Here is a 21,067-nt window from a genome sequence, read left to right on the forward strand (position 1 = left end):
CGTGTGACGTCACAGGCAGATGACCGTCATATTGTGATACGTCACCTCCGCAGCCGTTTCATAATAACTACAGCAACCAGTAATGAACTTTTAAGACGTCGGGTGTCCAAAAAAGTATCCGAAATCGGTTGCGAACCGCTCATCTCCACGCACGGCGCCCATATCTTGGACCCATTTTAACCCAATTTCTTCGACGTCAACGTCAACTGTGGGTACAACGCCACTTGCGATGGACTCAGAGGGAATGGAATAGAGTCGTGTTTACCGATGGCAAGCAGAGGGTTTGGAGACGATGAGGTGAACGTCATGCTCATTGTTGTGTCAGTGAAGTTCACAGATTCGAAGGCGGAAGTGTAATGATTTGAGGTGCTTTCTGTGAAAATGGACGTTCTCGAGTTCCCTGTGGCAACTTCAGCGCTGCTACATACTGCGACGAGATGCTGATCCAGAAGCGTGTGCCCTTCATGGCAGCTCATGGTCCAGGCTGATCTTTCAGTATGACAACGCCAGACCCCACACGACCATCTTGACTACGAATTACCCGAGTAACGCAGGCATCAATGTCATCGATTGGCCTTCAAGGTCGCCCGACCTGAATCCCATCGAGCACGTCTGGGGTGTGCTGGGAAGACGCATGCACAATCTCAGGAACCTTCCAAAGACGTTGCAGGAACTTGGTGTTTCATTAGTGGAACAATGGCGCCGTATCCATAATGCAGTCTTTATACGAATCGGGCAGTCAATGGGGAAACGTTCCCTTGTAGTACACATGGAGAGCATACGCGCTACTGAGCCTGTGATTTCATCAGACGACCCTGCTTGTGAATTACAATTTTGACTGTTTGTGGTTTTGATGAATGCTGTGGGTGCATCGAATAGATTTTTGACTCAACATTTGTTCCTATTATTTCTTTGGACGTCATACAATAACACCCCCCCCCCCCCCCACCACCACCACCACCACCACCACCACCACCACCACCACCTTATTTAACACGTTCTTCTGCCATATTTGCTAATTACCCAAGATGAAACGGTTGTGAAGTTTTTAATTTGACTCGGTATACATGATGATTCTTCCTATCAACTATAGACTCTTGTGTCCAATACTATTGAATTAGGTCGAAGTCGAGAACCAGGTGATGGCTGCCAACCAAGGACACAGAGTGAGAAGATCGTATTCGTCGGCTGTCCAGATGAGGACATGCAGCAACTCCAGTCATATCTGCAAAGAGCCTCGCCATCGGAAGCAGTCTCTACCATGGCAGCAGTGTTTGAAGCTTTACCAATCATATATGAAACTGTTGGAAAACATGACCCGCTTACTGGAGAAAACATTTTTATCGGCTGTCTAAACAAGGTTTGTATATAGTAAAAACATTTAATAAAATAATAATAATAATAATAATAATAATAATAAATTAGAATTAATATTAATTTTTTTAAATTATTTAAATTTAAATGAATATTTATATTGTTATCAATACTAATTATTATTATAATAACAATAATCTACATAAAAATAGTTGTGCGCCAGTCTCTATTAAACCTATACTACTATTATGTTTTATTATACACATGGGTCAACATAACCGAGTTAAAGCTCGTTATGATCAGCTTGACCATGACTGACTTTAGTTTAATTTTACATAAAACTGTATATTGTGTTCTGGATTTTGTAGTAATATTTTACATTAAACATATATTACTTTGTTTCAGCGCGTGAACAGAATCTGTTTCAACGTGAATGAGTCTGACACAGGTAGTGTTTCTACTGTGACGGAAGATTTTCAAAATGTGTGTCTCATGTTTCAAAACCTGCACAAGAAATATTAACAGGATCCAACACTAGAAATGACAATATATAGCTGCATTTCTTAAAGTGAAATACCTCACTCATTTCAAGGAATGACTTGTTTCAACACGTCGTGCGCTCATATACAAACAAACACACGCACTGAAGTATTATAGCAAGCCAGTATACAGTTTTTATTGGAGTTATTGGCCTTGATATAAGGTTGGAGACAAATCTATTATCGGCCTTGATATAATGTTGGAGAAAAATCTATTTAATGAAAGAAGAAAGAAAGAAGTGTTTTATTTAACGACGCACTCAACACATTTTATTTACGGTTATATGGCGTCATACATATGGTTAAGGACCACACATATTTTGAGAGGAAACCCGCTGTCGCCACTACATGGGCTACTCTTCCGATTAGCAGCAAGGGATCTTTTATTTGCGCTTCCCACAGGCAGGATAGCACAAACCATGGCCTTTGTTGAACCAGTTATGGATCACTGGTAGGTGCAAATGGTTTACACCTACCCATTGAGCCTTGCGGAGCACTCACTCAGGGTTTGGAGTCGGTATCTGGATTAAAAATCCCATGCCTCGACTGGGATCCGAACCCAGTACCTACCAGCCTGTAGACCGATGGCCTGCCACGACGCCACCGAAGCCGGTCTATTTAATGAATTCACCAAAATTACAGGGGTACGACCAACTATAATGGTAGATACAAATATTATCCTTCTTGCTTACATGATTTAATACACTGTACTGTCTATTTCACGGATCAATTCAACAAGCAAATCGTCACAGTACACAGACAGAACCGAAATACATCGGTCCACAGTTTTAGCCAATCATTTCGAAATACACATGTACTAGTAAACAAAATATGAGGACGCGTAGGCGTCAGAAACTGGGTGGGTAAGACAGTGTTCCCCCAATTTTCAAGATGATGCATACATCAGATTAGTCTTCTCAGTTGAAATTCAAATTAGCATTAAACTTCTTTCTCTCTTCTTGTCATCGTCCAATGCCTACATAATGGCTATTCTTACACACCTTTTTGTGCGAACATCAGTCGTTATTTTTTATTACACATATACTTGTTTATATATGTACGTGTGTTAACAGTTTAAAGACACAAGGCTGGATGCTCCTAGGCGATGACCAGGTCACCAATGCCATTCATCCAATGAAAAAAAACAGCACGATCTAAATCGATTACTGTGACGTATAGTTAACATGACAAACATTTGTCTGTGGCGTGTAAGTGCAAGGGGTGTAAATAACTTTTAGTCGAAAAAGATGTTAAAATTTGCTTAAAACCTGGTTTTTGAGGAGATGTAAGAAATAGAATAATACATTTGTGTCCGTTAGATACTATTTATCTGACAACTCGTTGCTTAAAAATACCAAACACGCTTTCGCTTGTTAGATACATTTTAAAACAACTCGTAAGATAAACTGTATCTAACATCCACTCATGTAGTATTATATATATTAAAAAAAATCTAGCTAGGTAATATGTTGTATATACTTGAATTTGTAATATTTATTTATTATCAGGTAATTTCTAATTCGTAATATTTTTCATACCATGTGTTCATTGGTTTGTAATCATTATTACGTAATGCATTACATTTACTATTGTTTAATACAATGTATGTCATTTGTAATTATTGTGATCTAATTATATTGTGGTAATTGGTTATGTTGTTACCTAGCATTTGTTCATTGCTTTGTAATCTTGGTTACATAGTATCTATTGTTTAACATGAACGTGTAATACTTACGATATCATATTTGTCTTTGATAATAATTTAGACTTAATAAAATTATATTGGAATATTTTCCTTGTCATAAAGTGTTAGTAATTTATTGGTGTGTAATTATGCCGAAATATATGTCAAATTGGTTTGAAATGTGTGTGACATAATGTTTATCATTTGTGGTATGGTTTAGAATCCGTGAAATAAGATTTATTTAATAGTAGTCATTATGATGTTGATCAATAAATGGCTATGGAAAGTGATTTCAGATTTTTAAGGTTTTTTTCTTCTTTCCTGGGAGCCCAGCGTTTGCCTACCTGGCTGCGAAATACAGCAATGCAACGTAATGGAACGTTATACAAAAGCCTTTGTTTTGTTTAACACAAAATTGGAGCACATTGGTTTATTAATCGTCGTCTGTGGATGTCAAACAGTTGTTAATTTTGACAGATTATAGTATTAGAGAGGAAACCCGCTACATTTTCCAATTAGTAGCAACAGATATTTTATATGCACCATCCCACAGACAGGATAAGACATACCACGGCCTTTGATATACATGTCTTGGTGTACTGGCTGGAATACGAAATAGCCCAAATGGACCTACCAAAGGGGATCGATCCCAGACGGACTGCGTACCAGGCGAGCGCTTTACCACTGAGATACGTCACGCCCCGAAACGTTTAACAAGTTAGTGTATTTGGTTTAGTTGAGTTTTGTTTTAGTTTTGTTTTATTGCTGTGTTTTGTTGTTTGTTTGGGTTGTTGTTGTTTTTTGTTGTTTTATGTTGTTGTTGGGGGGGGGGGGGGGGGGGGTGTTTTTTTTTTTAGGAAGAGGAGGGTTGTTGTGTGTGTGTGTGTGTGTGTGTGTGTGTGTGTGTGTGTGTGTGTGTGTGTGTGTGTGTGTGTGTGTGTGTGTGTGTGTGTGTGTGTGTGTGTGTGTGTGTCGTATGAACATTAAACACCTTAAAGTGATTATCTATAGATACGTTTCACTTATAATGCCAATAAGTGTCAAATGCAAAAGGAAATCGCGGTTGGGACATATTAAATTGGAATAAAAAGAAACAAACATTCCCAAACCTCGAAGAAAACAAATACAAGAAGACAAAGGAAAATTAAAAGTATAGGGGACACCCGGGATCGAACCAGGGACCTCTCGATCTGCAGTCGAATGCTCTACCACTGAGCTATATCCCCTTACGAAACACATTGTAAATAAATCCTAGATATATGAAATATAACGCCAAAGGTCGTGACATGTGGTGCTTCGGTAAATTTATATACAAGGGTAGTGCCAGGGACAGATATTGCGTGCTAGGCCAACGACGTAGATCTGTGATACGGGCACATATTTAATCACTGCATTGTGAAGTAGTCACTGAATCGATAGAGAGGAAATAAAAACAAAAAACAACAACGTAGGAGCGTAACTTTACCAGTAGTAGTGGTAGTAGTGTATGGATGAATGGAAGAATGAATGAATGAAGGGGACATAAAAAAGGCGCATACGCGTAGCCACAGTAAAAGTATTGGCAGTAGTAGTTGGAGTGTCCTCTATCCCTTCCCTGTTTATATGTAAACGAGAGGGCCAGAGAACCCTCGAGCTATAGTAATAGTAGTAGTAGTAGTAGTAGTAGTAGTAGTAGTAGCAGTAGTAGTACGTAATAGTAGTAACGAAGAAACGCTCTCTCTCTCTCTCTCTCTCTCTCTCTCTCTCTCTCTCTCTCTCTCTCTCTCTCTCTCTCTCTCTCTCTCTCTCTCTCTCTCTCTCTCTCTCTCTCTCTCTCTCTTATAGGGGTTTTAATCCAGATACAGAGTCCAAATCCTGAGTGAGTGTTCCGCAACGCTCAATGGGTAGATGTAAACCATTTGCACCGACCAGTGATCCATAACTGGTTCAACAAAGGCCATGGTTTGTGCTATCCTGCCTGTGGGAAGCGCACATAAAAGATCCCTTGCTGCCTGTCGTAAAAGAGTAGCATATGTGGCGACCGCGGGTTTCCTCTAAAAAAAAAAACTGTTTCAGAATGACCATAAATCTGACATCCAATAGCCAATGATAAGATAAAAAATCAATGTGCTCTAGTGGTGTCGTTAAATAAAACATACTTTATTTTTTTCACATAGAGTATTACAAGAACGCAGTGGGGGTGGGGGTGCATCTCCGAACTGTGCATCAGCAGGAATTGCTATTTCGGGCCCTGGGAAAGGGGTGAGAAAGAAGGAAATGTTTTATTTAACGACGCACTCAACACATTTTATTTACGGTTATATGGTGTCAGACATATGGCTAAGGACCATACAGATATTGAGAGAGGAAACCCGCTGTCGCCACTTCGTAGGCTACTATTTTCGATTAACAGCAAGGGCTCTTTTATATGCACCATCCCACAGACAGGGTAGTACATACCACGTCCTTTGGTATAACAGTGGTGGTGCACTGGCTGGAACGAGAAATAGCGCAATGGGGCCACTGACGGGGATCGATCTCACACCGACCGCGCATCGAGCGAGCACTTTACTACTGGGCTACGTCCCGGACCCCTGGGAAAGGGGTGAGAGCAGTGGCGTAGCGTGGGTTGCCAGCGCCCGGGGCAAGGCAAGTATTGCGCCCCCCTAACCAGTGGACCGTTAGCACTCCCCGAGTCCCTTTCACCAGTCCAGAACTTTGCGCCCAGGGTAATCGCCTCGTTGGCCCCGCCCACGCTACGCCACTGGGTGAGAGACACATGCACTCCCCAGACTTGTGACAGTTATAATTGTATTATATAATAATTAACAAACAAAAAAATTGCGATCCGCTCCCAAAACCTACCCCAAAGTTCCCTTGACATTCTGTCACATGTCATTGCCCCCTCCCCTCAATGCATTTTCTGGATCCGCCTCTGCTCCTATCTGAGGACAAGTATTTTTGGTACAAAACCACAGTTATTTGTGAATATTCAGCTGAGATGTAAGCATGCCAGCTGACAACTCGTTGCTTAAAAATGTATCAAACACGCTTTCGCTTGTTAGATATATTTTAAAACAACTCGTAAGATAAACTGTATCTAACATCCACTCATGTAGTATTATATATATATATATAAATCTAGTCAGGTATTATGTTGTGTATACTTGAATTTGTAGTATTTATTTATTATCAGGTAATTCGTAATATTTTTCATACCATGTGTTCATTGGTTTGTAATCATTATTACGTAATACATTACATTTACTATTGTTTAATACAATGTATGTCATTTGTAATTATTGTGATCTAATTATATTGTGGCAATTGGTTATGTTGTTACCTAGCATTGTTCATTGCTTTGTAATCTTGGTTACATAGTATCTATTGTTTAACATGAACGTGTAATACTTGCGATATCATATTTGTCTTTGATAATAATTTAGACTTAATAAAATTATATTGGAATATTTTCCTTGTCATAAAGTGTTAGTAATTTATTGGTGTGTAATTATGCCGAAATATATGTCAATTGGTTTGAAATGTGTGTGACATAATGTTTATCATTTGTGGTATGGTTTATAATCCGTGAAATAATATTTATTTAATAGTAGTCATTGTGATGTTGATCAATAAATGGCTATGGAAAGTGATTTCAGATTTTAAAGGTTTTTTTCTTCTTTCCTGGGAGCCCAGCGTTTGCCTACCTGGCTGCGAAATACAGCAATGCAACGTAATGGAACGTTATACAAAAGCCTTTGTTTTGTTTAACACAAAATTGGAGCACATTGGTTTATTAATCGTCGTCTGTGGATGTCAAACAGTTGTTAATTTTGACAGATTATAGTATTAGAGAGGAAACCCGCTACATTTCCCAGTTAGTAGCAAGATATATTTTATATGCACCATCCCACAAACAGGATAACACATACCACGGCCTTTGATATACATGTCTTGGTGTACTGGCTGGAATACGAAATAGCCCAAAAGGACCTACCAAAGGGGATCGATCCCAGACGGACTGCGCACCAGGCGAGCGCTTTACCACTGAGATACGTCACACCCCGAAACGTTTTTCAGGGTTTGTTTGGTGTGTGCGTGTGTGTAGTGTGTCGTATGAAAAGTAAACACCTTAAAGTGATTAGCTATAGATACGTTTCACGTATAATGCCAATAAGTGTCAAATGCAAAAGGAAATCGCGGTTGGGACATATTAAATTGGAATATAAAGAAACAAATATTCCCAAACCTCGAAGAAAACAAATAAAAGAAGACAAAGGAAAATTAAAAGTATAGGGGACACCCGGGATCGAACCAGGGACCTCTCGATCTGCAGTGGAATGCTCTACCACTGAGCTATATACCCTTATGAAACACATTGTAAATAAATCCTAGATATATGAGATATTACGCCAAAGGCCGATACATGTGGTGCTTCGGTGAATTTATATACAAATGTAGTGCCAGGGGCAGATATTGCGTGCTAGGCCAACGACGTAGATCTGTGATACGGCACATATTTAATCACTGCATTGTGAAGTAGTCACTGAATCGATAGAGAGGAAATAAAAACAAAAAACAAAAACGTAGGAGCGTAACTTTACCAGTAGTAGTGGTAGTAGTGTATGGATGAATGGAAGAATGATTGAATGAAGGAGAGGACATGAAAAAGGCGCATACGCGTAGCCACAGCCTCTATCCCTCCCCTGTTTATATGTAAACGAGAGGGTTAGAGGACCCTCGAGCTATAGTAATAATAGTAGTAGTAGCAGTAGTAGTACGTAATAGTAGTAATGAAGAAACTCTCTCTCTCTCTCTCTCTCTCTCTCTCTCTCTCTCTCTCTCTCTCTCTCTCTCTCTCTCTCTCTCTCTCTCTCTCTCTCTCTCTCTCTCTCTGTGTCTCTCTCTCTCTCTCTCTCTCTCTCTCTCTCTCTCTCTCTCTCTCTCGCTCTCTCTCTCTCTCTCTCTCTCTCTCTCTCTCTCCTCTCTCTGTCTCTCGCTCTCTCTCTCGCTATCTCTCTCTCTCTCTCTCTCTCTCTCTCTCTCTCTCGCTCTCTCGTCTCTCTCTCTCTCTCTCTCCTCTTCTCTTCTTTTCTCTCTCTCCGTCCGCTCTCTTCTCTCTCTCTTCCTCTCTCTCTCTCCTCCGTCCGTCTCTCTATCTCTCTCCCTCCGTCCTCTCTCTCTCCTCTTCTCTCTCCTCTCTCTCTCTCTCTCTCTCTCTCTCTCTCTCTCTCTCTGTCCCTCTCTCTCTATAGATCTACCTCTCTCTCGCTCTGTCTCTCTGTCTCTCTCTCTCTCTCTCTCTCTCTCTCTCTCTCTCTCTCTCTCTCTCTCTCTCTCTCTCTCTCTATGTGTGTAGGTATTGGGTTCGGATCCCAGTCGAGGCATAGGTGTTTTAATCCAGATACAGAGTCCAAACCCTGAGTGCGTGTTCTGCAACGCTCAATGGGTAGATGTAAACCATTTGCACCGACCAGTGATCCATAACTGGTTCAATAAAGGCCATGGTTTGTGCTATCCTGCCTGTGGGAAGCGCACATAAAAGATCCCTTGCTGCCTGTCGTAAAAGAGTAGCATATGTGGCGACCGCGGGTTTCCTCTAAAAAAAAACAATGTCAGAATGACCATATATCTGACGTCCAATAGCCAAAGATAAGATAAAAAAGCAATGTGTTCTAGTGGTGTCGTTAAATAAAACAGACATTACTTTTGTTCACATATAGTATTACAAGAACGCAGTGGGGGTGGGGGTGCATCTCCGAACAGTGTGCATCAGCAGGAATTTCAATTTTGGGCCCTGGGAAAGGGGTGAGAAAGAAGGAAATGTTTTATTTAACGACGCACTCAACACATTTTATTTACGGTTATATGGTGTCAGACATATGGCTAAGGACCATACAGATATTGAGAGAGGAAACCCGCTGTCGCCACTTCGTAGGCTACTATTTTCGATTAACAGCAAGGGCTCTTTTATATGCACCATCCCACAGACAGGGTAGTACATACCACGTCCTTTGTAGTTAAACATTTGTGTTACTTTTATCATGTGTCCAAACTGCATGATTTTGGGTGCATTTTTTACAATGTTCACACTTTGTTCATCAAACCTTACAAAAACCATCATTTGTATAAAGGTTTATCTATTCAATTTTTTCACAAAATAATCAAAGTTATTGCGCTCCATTGCCACAAGGAAAGCCTGGTGTATGAATGAATACCAAGCCCCATTTACAGCTAAACCGTTTGCACTGCTGGTGAAAAATCAATTGTCATTTTTTTTTTATTAACTCCTTGGCTATTAGATAACTAAGCTTAAGAATTTACTTCCTGTATTAAATAGTTAGCCTTCAAACATGGATCTGTGCAAAACCAACACGCGAACACTTTGCCTGAGGGAGCTAACTGGAGATACTGTTACCTTTTGTTTTCTTTTTCTACTCTGTATACTGTAAACCGTGAAAAAAATGCGTGCGTATAAATGTCGCGTCGTTCGCGTCCAACCTTATGTCGCGAAATTAATACGCACGCACTATTTTCCAGTTTGAAGTGTGCTTAAAGTAATTTGTTTTGTTTTGAAATATTTTATTGAGAATAACATTCACAAAAAGATTCACTCAACAGGCACAGCCTATACACGAGCTCTTCTTGATGGCGACTAATCGTTAATTGTTTTATGTAACTTCAATCGATGGCGACTAATCGTTTATTGTTTTATCTACCAAAGGGTGTTAACAGTTAACAACTGAAGCTGTCAGTTGTGATTATAATGCAGGTGAGGTGGGTAGGGCCTAATCCCCTCTATAGACTCTGTACCAGGCACAATTGCTTGATGTAGGATAACAGAATATTGATTTACAGACAGTAACTTTATAACAATTACACTGAGCTGTCTTTATCCACTTTTTGTTTGAGCTGTCAACGGTCGTTCGCGAAATTAACACGTCGCAATATTAATACGGTTTACAGTAATTAAATATAAAAATCAGATTTCGATTTGTGCTCCCCACTAGACATAGTGCCTCTTCACCCCCTCTTCAGATATTGTTTCTACGGGCCTGAAAATAGATGAAAATGAAGAAGAAATCAAAAGAAAAACTCACCGATCTTCCAAGCGGTTTCATAAACTTACCGTAATAATCATGTGACGTCAATGTATTGATGACGTCAACAATGTTTGTCGCTAAGGGGATCAGCAGCACCTCCTAGTGATGTTTCTAAATAATGTTCTAATGTTTCTAAAGCCGTGTCTACACGACTATACATTATTAAATTTGTCCAAAAACATTGTTGGACAAGCCGGGACAAAGGTTGCATGTGTTTGACATTTGTTTATAATTTTTTTTTTTTTTTAAAAGAGGTGAACACGATCGTGTTTAAACTTTTTTATTTACTTTTGTTTTTGAAAAACAGGAACGGCGGAAGTAGACATTGGGGACCGACTGAGATCGAGGGCGAAAAGCCAATTTGCTAGGTTCCTAGGGGTATGCTCCCCCGTACAAATGTTAAAAATAGATGTCCTGAAATGCAATTTCCTGCATTCTACAAGTAAAATTCATGTCTGCTTAAGATTTACTACTAATATTTTTTGATTCTGTAGCATATTATTTTCTAGATTCCCTGCCCCTGCTCCGTCGTGCCTGATAATAATGGTTTAAAAAGAATAGAGAGAAGTAGGCCCCTATTTTAGCAATTGTGTTCATTTCTTACACCCCGGGGCGGAATTCGGCTCAGCCAGTTGACAGCTCGCTTGAGGTGTTTGCGTCGCAGGATCGAACCACCTCGGTGGATCCATTCAGCGGACTAATGTTATCACTGCCTGGAATAAAAATATGAACGTCTTTATATATTACAGAAGGACAACGTGTATGCCATGTTAGTGAATTAAATGGCTACTATTGACATACAAACTTCCATTGTAAACACCGTGGCGTTATGCCTTGGACTCTTATAAATAAGTTAAATTGTAATACCTGAATTTAAAGGGACATTCCTGAGTTTGCTCCATTGTAAGATGTTTCCGACTAATAAAATATTTCTACGATTAAACTTACATATTAAATATACTTTCTTGTTTAGAATATCAGTGTCTGTATATTCTATGTGTTTCTGGTCGTCTTAATATTTGTAAGAAGCCCCAGACTGGATTCTGTCTTCAAATAATTTCGTACGTACGAAAAAAAAAACATATTTTAAGAAATTTAACCTAGTACAGATACTAGAACTATCAGAAACACGTTTAATATACAGCCACTAATATATTATGCAGAAAAATATATTTGATATATAATTACAATCGTTAAAAAGTCTCTGTTAGTCAATAACATCTTAAACACTGCAGCAAACTCAGAAATGTCCATTTAATTGTAATAAAAGTGTCATGAATTGTAATACTGACTTGAATTATAATAAACTACCTAATTTAAATTGTCAAATATTGACCTGATTTATAATAACCAAATCTGCCTTGAATTGTAATAACGCAAAAAAAAAGAGAAAAAAAGTTAGTTTTGTATAATGACACCACTAGAGCTCATTGATTTATTAATCATCGGTTATTGAATGTCAAACATTTGGTAATGTTTAACGTATTATGTCTTATAGATGACAACCCGCTGCCATGTTTTCATTAGTAGCAAGGGATCTTTTATATGCACCATCCAACATACAGGATAGCACATACCACCTATGCCACCTTTGGTATATCAGTCCTGGTGCACTGGCTAGAGCGAGAAATAGCCCAACAGGCCCACCGACGGGGATCATCCTAAACCGACCGCGCACCAGGCGAACGTTTTACCACTTGGCTACGTCCCGCCCCTCAAAAAAAGAGGAAAATAACATTTGTACCATTGCTGGCAGAGAAGCTGCTCGTTTCTGTTATCAGCAAATAGGTATTTTATACGATCTCCAAAATAGTATTGATAATATGTACCATAGGTGTTGGTATACCAGCTGTGCAGCACAGAGTCAAATGGCACAAGGGCCAATGGAGAAGAACCTCGGCTGTGGGATGATGCTAAGTGTGGTTAGTATATATACACAACGAAACAAGTTAAGCACCCCCTGTATTTTTCACAATGACTTGTCTTACGAGGTTTGGCGTTGAAAGCCTGATAACATAACCTCGGAAAAACAAATGTGTTTTGCAAGAATACATCTTTGCCAGTAAGAAAACATAAGAAGTGTATCCAATTTTGAAATTTTAATCATGATTCTGAGAAGAATTCCAATATGCTGTATTTGAGCCAAAAACTGAGGCACAATAAGTATGGAGGTGCAGAGTCAGAAACACAAGTCAACATCATGTTTGATGATGAAAAATATAATTTGAAGTCCACAGATGACATTCATGACACAAATCATCAATAGCGGGTAAACCCACCACGTGCCCGGATGACAACTTCCACCCTTCGTCTCATCCCTCCAGTAAGTCGTCTGATTTGCTGCATGGGCAGCTGCTGCCATTCTCGATGAAGAGCTGCCTCTAATTGTGCCAGAGTCTGTACATGTTGGGTCAGTGCCTGTACTCGATGCCCCAAGATGTCCCAAACATGCTCTAGCGAGTTTAGGTCAGGACTCATGGCCGGTCAGGGCAGGGTCGTCACAGCTTCAGTTTGGAGTAAAACTGTTACTGCTTGGGAACGATGTGGCCTAGCTTTATCATCCATAAACAGAGGTTTGGTGGTGAGTAGATGGTTGTCAAAATCCGGCACAACAATTGGTTGCAGGACGTTACGAATGTACCAATCACCATTGAGGTTGCCTTGGATGGTGACAAGATCCAGCTTACAATCATGTGACAGGCAACCCCAAACCATTACTGAACCTCCACCATACAAGGTCATAGGTCGTATGTTCCTGGGTGTGTAGGCAGCATTTGTATGTCTCCAAACTCTCAGTCGGCCATCTGTGACATGGAGCAGGAACCGGCTTTCGTCGGACCAATGGACTCTTCGCCAGGACCTTTGATTTCAGCCTCTCTGGGCCAAACACCACGCTAAACGGCGTCTCTCATGATGATCAGCAAGAAAGGGACGCTTGATGACCCTTCTGGTCTTCAATCCTCACTGTTCTGGCTGACATCCGTCTATTGGGTACCGTAACCATTGGCTCTTCAGAACAGGAGACATAGCAAAGGGTTGACGACGTACGAGCCGAAGCAGGGCCCTGCCCTCGCGCTGTGACATCAGGCGCGGACTCCCTGACCGTGGGAGATCCTTTACAGCATTGGTATGCCCGTGTTTTCGTATCAGTCTGCTGATTATGGTGTAATGATACCCCAGTTGACATCCTATACTTTTGAAGGTCATGCCGGTTGCATGCATACCAATAATATGCCATCTTTGGGCCCCTGATAACCGTCGACATGCCATATTCAATGATTAAACTTCAACAATGCAAGACAGTGATGTTAAATGGCAACAATTGCAGTGTATTGATACTGCATTTTGAGCAAAGCATGGGTGGCATGATAGACGTGCATGTCGTTCTGTTGTGGGATGTCAAAGTTGTCATTGTACTCTCCTATTATTTCAATGGAACACCATTCTTGACATATTCGTCACATAATTTGCAGTTTTTACGAATGGGGCTATTTCAGTACTAATTACATCTAGGGGTGCTTAACGTTTTTCTTTGTGTATAGGTTATTTGTAGAGCGATTAAGTGAGATGGTTAGGGTCATGAGATAGGACACCCTAGGTTGCATTAGGAGAAATATAGCGGGCTTCCTCAGATGACTACGTATCAGAATTACCAATTATTTTATTTCATTTTTGTTAACGACACAACTATAGCACATTGATTAATTAATCATCGGCTATTTAAAGGGACATGCCTGAGTTTGCTGCAATTTTAAAGATGATATCGACTAACAGAGACCTTTTAACAATTGTAATTACATATCAAATATATTTTTCTATATAAAATATTAGTGGCTGTATATTAAATATGTTTCATCGTTCTAATATTTGTACTAGGTTAAATTTCATCTGATTTCCTAAAATATTGTTTTTTCGTACGTACGAAATTATTTGAAGACAAGATCCAGTTTGAGCTTCTTACAAATATTAAGACGACCAGAAACACATTGAATATACAGACACTGATATTCTAAACAAGAACATATATTTAATAGACACGTTTAATCGTTGAAATATTTTTTTAGTCGGAAACATCTTACAACGCAGCAAACTCAGGAATGTCCCTTTAATGTCAAACAGACTGATCTATATTTGACATCCAATAGCCGATTATTAATTAATCAATGTGCTCTAGTGGTGTTGCTAAACAAAACACACTTTATATTATGGCATGGTGCAAGCATTCTGTACCAGAATCCAGCCAGTGCACCACGACTGGTGTAACAAAGGCCGTGATATGTACTATCTTGTCTGTGGGATAGTGCATATAAAAGATCCCTTGCTGCTAATCAAAAAGAGTAGCTCATGAAGTGGCAACATCGGGTTTCCTCTCTATATATATCTGTGTGGTCCTGAACCATATGTCTTACATCATATAACCGTAAATAAAATGTGCTGAGTACGTCATTAAATAAAACATTTCCTTCCTTCCTTCTGTACCAGAAATAACCCCGATTTTGTCGTGTCCGCCATATTAGCTATTAGCTAGTGGTCATTAAAACTGAAAAAAAAATCATATTTTTTTCTCTTTAATTATACAAGTGGAGTGATAGAATATATGACCCCCCCCCCACCCCCATCCCCCCCCCCACACACACACACACACAATAACTGTCTTCCTCTGACCTCAATGATAATAAAATAAAAGCTGTGAATTATTCTAAAAACATAAATACTAAAATATACTATACCGAAATGTTGTTTTATTCTTGAATAGTCCAGACTTTTTCAATGTTGTGCAGAACATAAGCAATTATTGTCTATTTATAAGTTAACCTGGAACTGACCTTTGTGACGCAAAAGTGCTAGCGTCGTGAATAATGTTTACTTGGAAAAGAAGATTAAACTTGTTTTAAACTCTCTTTTTTTTTGGTTTTGGAGGACATTTATACAGTGTGTAAAGCGGTTTTACGTTACATACTAGCATGAAACTCAAAAATGTTCACGTTCAATTCTTAATTACTTCTCAGACGCATGTGCGTTTTTAAAAATATGAAAAATACATTATGCCGTATTAGAAATACCAGGATGACCAGAAACACTTCGATTTTACGGAAATGAATAATCTAAATGATAAAATATAAGTAATGTTTGATTTCAGTGATCATAAACGGCTCTAATAGTGAAAAATATGCCTTAGTGTTTAAAAACTAGGGTATGTCCTTATAAATTCAGTGAAAATATTACTTTTACCGTGAAAATGCTGATTGTATCTGAATATAACTTTTATAGTTTATATAGATGTACATATTTGAAATTTTCTTAGCTATGTATATAATAATGTGTATTGTTTTGCTGTTGTTTATTCTAGTCCTGAAATTGCTGGTTTAATTGATATACAATAGTTTAATATTGTTTTGTTGTTGTTATTCCAGTCCGTACAGTGCTGTTTTCAGTACTATACTACCGTGTGACACTGTAATGTTGTTTTGTTGTTGTTATTCCAGTCCAATCATTGCTGTTTTCAGTACTATACTACACTGTGACACTGTAATATTGCTTTGTTGTTGTTGTTAGAGAGAGAGAGAGAGAGAGAGAGAGAGAGAGAGAGAGAGAGAGAGAGAGAGAGAGAGAGAGAGAGAGAGAGAGAGAGAGAGAGAGAGAGAGAGAGAGAGAGAGAGAGAGAGAGAGAGACGGAGAGAGAGACAGACAGAAAAAGGCAGACAGACAGAGCGAGACACAGAGTGACACACACAGACGGAGACAGCGAGAGGTACAGAGAGAGAGAGAGAGAGCGAGAGAGCGAGCGAGAGAGAGAGAGAGAGAGAGAGAGAGAGAGAGAGAGAGAGAGAGAGAGAGAGAGAGAGAGAGAGAGAACGAGAGAGAGAGAGAGATCCTTAACCGACTGCACATCAAGCAAGTGCCTTACCACCGGGCTACGTCCCACCCCAGATATACATGAGATACATATACATTAGATGATATCTGTTGATAACGTGATCATGTAGTTATATCATCTAATGTATATGCAACTCCAGTCCGGACATTGCTGTTTTCAGTAATATACTACACTGTGACACTGTAATATTGTTTTGTTGTTGTTATTCCAGTCCATACATTGCTATTTTCAGTACTATACTACACTGTGACACTGTAATATTGTTTTGTTGTTGTTATTCCAGTCCATACATTGCTATTTTCAGTACTATACTACACTGTGACACTGTTATATATTGCTATTTTCAGTACTATACTACACTGTGACACTGTAATATTGTTTTGTTGTTGTTATTCCAGTCCATACATTGCTATTTTCAGTACTATACTACACTGTGACACTGTAATATTGTTTTGTTGTTGTTATTCCAATCAAAAAAACAATCTGTGATAATGATGATGATGATGATGATGTTGATAATTACAATAATAATTACAATAATAATAATAAAAAAATATATATGTTTCTAGTTGTTCGACCACCCGGAAACGTAAATGCAGTCGCCAACAACGACTTCATCGCGCCATCAGCATCCTACGGAGGTACGAACGATGATTATATATTGTTATTATATTATGACAATTATGTTTGTGATTCGAATGAATACAGCCTAGCTGTTTATCGTCAATGAGAGAAGTAGCCTTGACCTTTAGAATATTAAGCCCGCGAAAGCTAATTACATACCCTGGGTATTAAACTAACAGCACCTCCTCTCTCTCTCTCTCTCTCTCTCTCTCTCTCTCTCTCTCTCTCTCTCTCTCTCTCTCTCTCTCTCTCTCTCTCTCTCTCTCTCTCTCTCTCTCTCTCTCTCTCTCTCTCTCCTTCCTGTCTGTCCCTATTCTTAAATCACTCTCCACCCGTATTTTTATGTTTGTATATATATTGTGATTATATATATATATATATATATATATATATGTATGTATGTAGATGCGTGATTATATATATATATATATATATATATATATATATATATATATATATATATATATATATGTATGTAGATGCGTGATTATATATATATATATATATATATATATATATATATATATATATATATATATATATATGTATGTAGATGCGTGGTTTCGGACGGGTGGATGTTTTTCAGCTCCGGCTATGGGTATTTCTGTAGCAGAATATAGGGCGATAATTGGTTTGTTCAGTCAAATGTGGCAAAAAGACGTACTAGAGGTATTAGAAGTATCAAAATTCACGGAAAAACTTTCTCGATGTTTTTGAAGCTGTTAATTCTTCTTGGTCTGCTTTTGGTGCAAACTGGCGACATCGAGTCCAACCCCGGTCCGGGTCCTGCAACACGACAGCAAACTTTCGGTGAGTGATACTGGTTCTCTTGGGCTGACTAGTGCAGAGAAAAATAACGGAGGGGTAGTAAAATTGTTGAGGGAGATCAAATTTAACATTTGTGTAATGAATGAAAAGTTCGAAATGTTGAGCACGAAGGACATCAATATGGCGGCTGATTTGCACGTGCAAATAACATTGCTACAACAAGAGAACAGATACTTGAACATTTCCCTCAAAGTGTGGGAGGATAAGATGGAAGATATGGAGTGTCGTGACCGACGTAACAACCTTATATTTCATGGATTACCGAGTGAGAAAGGAGAAACATCGGACAAGTCCGAGGAGAAGGTGCGTAAATTCTTGACGGAGTGTTTACATATGGAAAACGCCAAAGACATTGCTATTGTGAGAGCGCATCGATTGAATTCTAGAAAAAAAAAGACTCGCCAGTTGTTGCCCGGGAAAAGCCCGGGAAAAACGGAATGAAAATATGCGATCTCGTGTAACGGAAGACATTCCCCAGAAAATACGAGACGATCGACGGGAATTATCGAGGTACTTCGTTGAAGCCCGTGAGGCTGGTAAAAGGCCGAATATGAGACTGAATAAGTTGATTGTTGACGGAAACGTGTTTATCTTTGATAGGGCAGCCAGCTGTGTCAAAAATGTGTATTCAGGTAGAAATCTAACACTCGCACTTGGGCAAGTTTGTTCTGAATCGGACCCCCTGCCCCAAAAAGGGAATAATCTACAACTGAAGATATAGTAAGGGAAGTAACTCTCTCGCCTGGTGGTACTAATGACAGTAGAGCATGAGGTTCCATTAGACCAAATAAATTCCTAATGACGACCATAGTAACAATTCTTAATAGCGAGCGTTTATGACAAGGTGAAATAAACCAAAAAAATCGGAGTAAATGGGTAACAGATCTGCGATAAATGCAGAAAAAGGCTAATTAATCTTATTTTCGTAAATACCTTATGATCGAGATCGTGTTGATATATTTTTAGAAAATACATTCGATACATTACCGTGCAAAACATGAATGCACTGATTCTGTTAAAATAGGATTTTAACAGAAAAAAACAAAAACATGGCGGATTCGCATATGCATTGTGGGTGAGACGAATTTTTTATATATATAAATCTAATCAGTTGATTCATAAATACATCAACTGTATAAATGTGCTTTGTCACGTATAGTGATCTATTAATAAAAGAACAAACAAAATAATATGACAAACAAACGAACATTTACAGAATGTTTCGACATGATTCGTAAACACACATTTCAGTTAACGATAATTTAAAACAAATACTAATGCAAATAGTACACAGCCTAAATCATGTCAATGTTTTTTTTTCTTTAAAATATTAATCTTACACAAGCAATCTGACAATATTTTTTATCTTATCGACTGACTTTTAATATTTGAAAAATATGATATTTACACATCGAACGTACGATGTAACTAATATTACATTCTGGACCGTCCCGTGTTTTAATGCCACTTAAATTATTTGGTTTTAAATTAACATCAGCTAGTGCACTTCATTAATATGGCTTCAATACAGATTGCTACACAGAATTCTTGGTACCAATACATTTCTACATATCATAAATTATATTGATTCAAATAAATGCGTTTTCTGTAATAATCTCCTGTAACAACACCTGTTTTGCGATTGTGACAAAGTCCGAGAACTTTGGGAAAATGTTGAAAAATTGATATTTATAAAAACTGGAATTCGCATTTCATTTACTAAAAATATAGTTATTTTTGGTATGATAGGTGATAAAAAAGGAAAAAAATAAACTGGTTAATAATTAATGTTAAATATTATATTTATTCAATGAAGATGGTTAAAAGAAATCTATGTATTGATACTATAAAAGTGATTCTACAAAAGAAATTTCATATCGAAAGATATATATCTATTATAAAAACTGACTTAATCTTTTCGATTAAAAAATACTAGAAACAACATTGATTTTATCTACAGTATATAAATGTCTACACAGTTTCAACTTTACAAAAAATATTCTTGTTTTTTTTTATCTCTATTATTAAATGTCATTACTCCATCTCCATTATGATAGTGTTACAATCACGATATTTCAAACTAACTAATATCTTCTCTTTTTTTTTCCTTTGTTTTTCTCATCGTTGTCCACCTTTGTAATACCACAACCACTTTGTATGTTTGGGTTTTTTTGGGGTTTTTTTCAAACTTGTTTTCTCTGTACTAGCCAAATAAACATAACAAATAGCTTACGGGTGTATATTGAGTCCATTTCAATATCCATGATTTAGTTTATAAAAAAAATGAATGTACTGTACAATTAAACAAACTGTGTAGATTTTATATACCTATTTAAATGTGTGCATATGTTGAATATATTTGAATATTTTCAATGCATATAAATTCTGTAAGGCATTGAGGCAAGGCACCCCAGCCTTGACTTTGCCAAAATGATCTGGGGAAATAAAAAAATAAAAAAATAAATAACCCCCAAAACCCCAACAAAAAAACATCAGCTAGTGCAACTAAAATGGGTTAACATTCGAACCGTAATATACTTTGGTATCTACATGTATATTTTACCAGGTTATCTCCCTTTGGATATTTGGATGTTCTTTTAATTTGTTTCAGTTAATTCTCTGAGGATGGTCTTCGTAAAAATGATATAATGTTAGTTCGACCTATTTAACAAAGAATACATCTACATGTATGTATGCTCTGTTTTTGTTGTATCGTATATATACCATGTTTAAATAAAAAAAGAAATGATTTAGCTTTCTCTCTCTTTTTTTTAAATTTATAAAAATTAATGGGGCTACCAATGTTTTACTGATTTCATAACTTGGTTGCAGGGCTACCACTCAAAACGTTACGGTTGAGACCTGGAAGGTGCAAGATCACTACCCCTGTTTATCTCTCACTGAACTCAAACTACCAACCATTGACTCCTGTTCAGAACTGGTAGCTGCAAAAGCTGAAGCATATGCCCAGGACATGCTACTGAACCTTGATGGGTTATATTCATGCTAATAAATGGACATTCTGTACATGTATACTATAATAAAGTAAAGTAATAATGTCGTTTTCAAATCATAGAGTTTTTTGATAAAGACCTCCAAGAGACAGCGGAATAGGATC

The 21,067-nt window shown here is 38.1% G+C and overlaps 2 non-coding genes across 2 annotated transcripts; both read right to left on the bottom strand.

Annotated features, from left to right (window-relative positions):
- Positions 1 to 4,691: 4,691 nt before the first annotated feature.
- Positions 4,692 to 4,763, bottom strand: Trnac-gca. Its single transcript has one exon. It is a non-coding gene; the product is annotated as a tRNA-Cys (tRNA).
- A 3,047-nt stretch (positions 4,764 to 7,810) lies between these two features.
- Positions 7,811 to 7,882, bottom strand: Trnac-gca. The gene has a single exon. It is a non-coding gene; the product is annotated as a tRNA-Cys (tRNA).
- Between the last annotated feature and the right edge of the window lie 13,185 nt (positions 7,883 to 21,067).

Source organism: Gigantopelta aegis, chromosome 10 (assembly GCF_016097555.1).
Source record: "Gigantopelta aegis isolate Gae_Host chromosome 10, Gae_host_genome, whole genome shotgun sequence".
Classification (NCBI taxonomy): domain Eukaryota; kingdom Metazoa; phylum Mollusca; class Gastropoda; order Neomphalida; family Peltospiridae; genus Gigantopelta; species Gigantopelta aegis.